Raw genomic sequence first — 5452 nt, 5'->3', positions numbered from 1 at the left:
AGAAATGAAGGTTACGTTAAGTCAAACAAAGAAAAATCTACAACAGTGGAGAACCAACAACGGAGGAGATGAAGCAGAGATTCAAATCAATGATTTGGAACATGAGATAGAAATAAGCATTCAACCAGAACAACAAGAAGAAAAAAGATTCAAAATAATGAGGATAATATAAGGACTCTCTGGAATATCTTCAAATGGTCCAACAACCTAATCATAAGGATGCCAGAAGGAGAAGAGGAAGAGCAAGAAATTAAAAACTTATTTGAAAAATAGTAAAAGAGAATGTCCTTAATTTGGTAAAGGAAGTAGATATACAAGTTCAGGAAGCACAGAGAGTCCCAAACAAGTTGGATCCAAAGGGCAACACAAATACACATCATAATTAAAATGCCAAAGGTTAAAGGTAAAGAGAAAATCTTAAAAGCTGTAAGAGAAAAGCAGAGAGTTACCTACAAAGGAGTTCCCATAAGACTGCCGGCTGATTTCTCAAAAGAAACTTTGCAGGCTAGAAGCCTTTGCAGGCTTAGACTGGCAAGAAGTATTCAAAGTGATGAAAAGCAAGGACCTACAACCTAGATCACTCTATCCAGCAAAGCTATCATTTAGAATGGAAGGGCAGATAAAGTGCTTCCCAAACAAGGTAAAGCTGAAGGAGTTCATCATTACCAAAACATTATTACATGAAATGTTAAAGAGACTTATTAAGAAAAGAAAAAAAATATCAAAACTGTGAACATTAAAATGGCAACAAATTCACAACTATCAACAACTGAATCTAAACAACAAACTAAGCAAGCAACCAGAACAGGAATAGAATCATAGATATGGAAATCATTTTGAAGGTTATCAGCTGGGAAGGGAAAGGGGAAGAATAGTGGAAAAGGTGCAGAGATTAAGAAGCATAATTGGTAAGTACAAAATAGACAGGGGAATGTTAAGAATAGTATAGGAAATGAAGAAGCCAACTCCATGGACATGAACTAAGGGGGGGATTGCTGGAGAAAATGGGAGTACTAAGTGGAGGGGTGTAAAAGAGAAAAAATTGGGACAACTGTAATAGCATAATCAATAAAATATATAATTTTTAAGATTTTATTTACTTATTTTTAGACATGGGAAGTGAGGGAGAAAGAGAGGGAGAGAAACATCAATGTGTGGTTGCCTCTCACATGCCCCCTACTGGGGACCTGGCCTGCAACCCAGGCATGTACCCTGACTGGGAATCAAACCAGTGACCCTCTGATTCCCAGGCCAGTGCTCAATCCACTGAACCACACAAGCCAGGGTTAAAATTATTTAAAATATGAATGGGTTAGAGCTACATGTAAAAACATGAATATAGTACATCTCAATAAAGATGTTAAGCAAAAAAAAGAAGAATGTTCAAGCTGACATATGACACAGACTATTTCCAAAAATCAGTCCAACACAAAATGACATAATGGAATATGTGTAAATCTACATGTGGTTTCATACACCCCAAAGAAAAAGCAGAGAACATCAAGGGGCTTATTTAAACATATTGGACAACTCTTGCTGCCAAATTTGGATAAGAAGAGACAGTTTCAAAAACCTTTCAACATTTTCCCATCACCAATTGTTAAAAGCCAATGTTCTTAGGTCCTTACAACTTAGTCCATAAATAACTTTCAGTTTTATACCTAACTACTGTTAACCCAAGCACACTACATCAGTTACACTTAGCATGCCCTATGTGGTAGCCAGCATCAAGGATGGCCTCTAATGTTATTCCTCTATGAATATTCGCATCCTTGTGAGTTCCCACCTTTATTGAATCATGGCTGGTTTGTGTGACCAATAGAATACAAGGGAGGTGAAGGTGTGTAACTTCCAAGACTAGAGTTTGAAAAGCTTTTCAGTGTCTGCCTTGCTCCCTTGGATTGCTCTCTTTGGAAGCTGGAGGAAGCCACTCACCATGCTGTGAGGACATTCAAGCTACCTTGTAGAGAGCCACTGGTGGAGAAGAACTGAAGCCTACCACCAACAGCCAATACAAGCTCACCCTCTGTGTGAGTGAGCTACTTTGGAAGCAGCTCCTTCAACCAAAGTTAAGCCTTCAGATGACTACAGCCCCAGCTGACATCTGACCACAGCCTCTTGAGAGACACTGAATCAGACTGCTCAGCCACACCATCCCCAATTTCCTGATCCAGAGAATCATGAAAGCTAAAAAGTAATTATTGTTAGGTTTTGCTTGTTTGGGTTTTTAAGCATAAACAACTTTTTATTTTTTAAATATGTTTATTGATTTGAGAGAGGGAAAGAGAAACATCAATTGGTTGCCTTCTATATGCACCCCAATCAGGGATCAAACCCACAACCTAGGTATGTGCCCTGATTGGGAATCAAAGCCCCAACCTTTTGGGATATGGCACAGCACTCCAACCAACTAACCACACCGACCAGGGCAAGTACAGTATAGACAATTTTTTATAGCAGTTTTAAGTTTTCAGCAAACTTGAGGGGAAGATTTTCCATATAATGCCTATTCCCACATATGCATAGCCCAGTGATTTTCAACTTTTTTCATCTCATGGCACACATAAACTAATTACTAAAATTCTGCAGCAAACTAAAAAGTATATTATATGTTTGCCAATCTGACAAAAGTATAGGCATAACTTTGAATTATTTACACCAGATGGTTACTGATGTGTTGGCTGTTGCCATTTTTTTATTTGACAATTTAAGGGCAAAAGCATTAGTTCCCCTGACTAAATATTCAGGTATAGCATGTTTTAAAAATTCTTACGGCACACTGGCTGAAAATCACTAGCACAGCCTTTCCCAATATTAACATCCTCCACCAGAGTAATATATTCACTGTTGTTATAGTTTTGTCTTTTCCAGAGCATCATATAGTTGGAATTACATAGTGTGTAGCCTTTTCAGACTAGCTTCTTTCACTTAGCAATATGCTAAGTGAAAGAAGCTAGTTTACATTTCCTTCATGGTGTTTCATGGTCTGATAACTCATTTACTTTGAGTGCTGACTAATATTTTCTTGTCTGGATGGACCACAGTTTATTTGTCCACCCACCTACTGAAGGATATCTTGGTTGCTTCCAAATTTTAGAAATTATGAATAAAGCTGCCATAAACATCTATGTATGAGGTTTTGTGTGGACCTACTTTTTGACTCCTTTGGATAAATACCAAGCTGGATTGTACAATAAGAGTATATTTGGTTCTGCAACAAACTGCCAGAGTATCTTCCACAGTGTCTGTACCATTTTGCATTTCCACTGGTATTGATTATTGTTATGTTAAGTCATTACATTGGTGTAATTTATTATGCAGTTTTAGATAACTAATACAACCTACCATGAACATGTCTGGAATGTCTTCTACATTTCTTTATCATTTTTAACAACTCCTACTTGCTCTCCAAGTGCCAGTTCAAGCTGTCACCTTATCTGAGAAGCCTGTCCTGATTTCCTAATCAGACCCTGGCTCTCTTGCACATAGCTCTATTACGAGTTCTCACACTCTGAACCCATTAAATGTTTATGTGGCTATTTCTTCCATTATAGCTTATTGAAGGCAACAATTTTGAGTTATTCAAATGTATATTCCCAAGACAGAATGGTACATTGCCACATTAAAAGAGGGTTAGCAAATATTGATTGAGTAAATAAAGAACTTGCATTTCAGCTTTGGACAAGTCAAAGAATGCCTTACACTTGTCTGAGAAGCAAAGAATGGGTAAGAAAGAAGGAATGGTGGAGAGAAGGACCGACCAAAGATATTATTGCAGAACTGGTCTATAGCTCCTAGCTCTTTTGTTCACTTTGACAACTCCTTTCCCTGGTTGTAAAAATGCCAACAAAACCTAGGTAAGCAGTAATGGATTGTTCCATAGTGTCTTTTAGCTCAAAAAAATTAACCTGCATATAGAAAAGTGCAAAAAGCATTGCAACAGAAAATTGGAGCAATACTGTGACCAAAAGCTGAGTGCTAGGGCCACAGTGAGGGGAAGGACAAAGGCTGGATCTTGACAACATCTAGAGAGAAGGAAGGAACAATCTATTTCTAGACGCCTGCTGCTCACAGACAGAGCAAGAGGAAATGTGGTTTTAAAAGGGGCCCACCAGTGAGGATAAAAAAGCCACGGTGGGGGAGGGGGTGACTTTTTCCAGAATTTTGATAACAAAAGTTTTTTGGGAGGTAGAGGACAGAAAGGTCTCAGAGGTGAGGCACTAAATCTAGAAACAAACTGGAATTTGAGAAAGGTTGCACTGATGTTCAGTTACAACATAGAAGGGGGGGTGGATATTGGACAGATTTAGAAATTATTATTGAATAAACTCAAAAAAATGTCTGAAGGCTTTCTTAGAAATAAACAATAAAGATTTTTCAAGCATTCTGAGTTGGCAAACTGGGATCATGGCTAGAAAAAAAAAAAGAACTGTTCCGAAAAAGAAAGAAAACTCTTAATTAAGAAAAATTAAGAGTTTTTATAATAAAAAGTGCATTCTTGTGCAAACTCAATCATTAACTCTACATGATATTGCAGAAGTGAGGGGAACAAGGTTTGCTGAAGTAACTGTGGTGGTAGAAATGTTATTAGTCTCAGAAGCTATTGAGGTGGTCCATTCTTAGTCTATCCTAGTATAATGAAAAAAAAAAAAAAAGGGAGCCCTGGCTGGCATAGCTCAGTGGATTGAGCACGGGCTGCAAACCAAAGTGTCGCAGGTTCTACTCCCAGCCAGGGTACATGCCTCGGTTGCAGGCCATAACCCCCAGCAACCACACATTGATGTTTCTCTCTCTCTCTCTCTATCTCCCTCCCTTCCCTCTCTAAAAATAAATAAATTAAATCTTTTAAAAAAAAGTGCATTCTTAAGAACAATCAGTCCAGCATTCTCAGGACTAGGATTGGTCCAGGATGGTTATCAGTCAAATGTTGGGCTATCTGGATGATGGATGCCAGGTGGTCTAAAGGATGAGCACCAGGAGGTCTGGTCACATTCGGTGGTCTGGATGATGAATGTGTCAGGCAGATGTTAAGTGGCCTGGATTCATGAGTCCTTCAAGGGATAATCAGAGGTTATCTGGAGGTCAGGTGTATACATGAGTATTGACACATAATGAACTCATGTATATTCAGACAATGACACGGGACTGGAAAGTTCAAGAGTTTAAGTTCCCAGGCTAGTTAGTACAGGAAAGGAATCATTTCCTCATGCCTAAACCTATTAGATTTTAGTAATTTAGCAGCTTAACTATATGATCCCATTTTATTTCTTCACTCTTCCTCAGCAAAAATTTAGGACAAATTGTGATTTTGTTATCTGAACAACAGAACTAATAAGGTAGCATTAATAGATATATGTCAAAGATTAACTTTTAAAAATAGAATATAGTTTTTTTTAAGAATTAAAGCACATTTTACAAAAACAATTTTAATCTTATGCCCCAAAATGGCAGT

At 37.9% G+C, this 5452-nt stretch overlaps 1 pseudogene; it reads left to right on the top strand.

Annotated features, from left to right (window-relative positions):
• Positions 1–4500: 4500 nt before the first annotated feature.
• On the top strand, positions 4501–4640 carry LOC114514242 (annotated as a pseudogene).
• Positions 4641–5452: the final 812 nt, after the last annotated feature.

This window comes from Phyllostomus discolor, chromosome 3, assembly GCF_004126475.2.
Source record: "Phyllostomus discolor isolate MPI-MPIP mPhyDis1 chromosome 3, mPhyDis1.pri.v3, whole genome shotgun sequence".
In the NCBI taxonomy this organism is placed as follows: domain Eukaryota; kingdom Metazoa; phylum Chordata; class Mammalia; order Chiroptera; family Phyllostomidae; genus Phyllostomus; species Phyllostomus discolor.
This window is presented reverse-complemented; position numbering and strand designations above follow the sequence as displayed.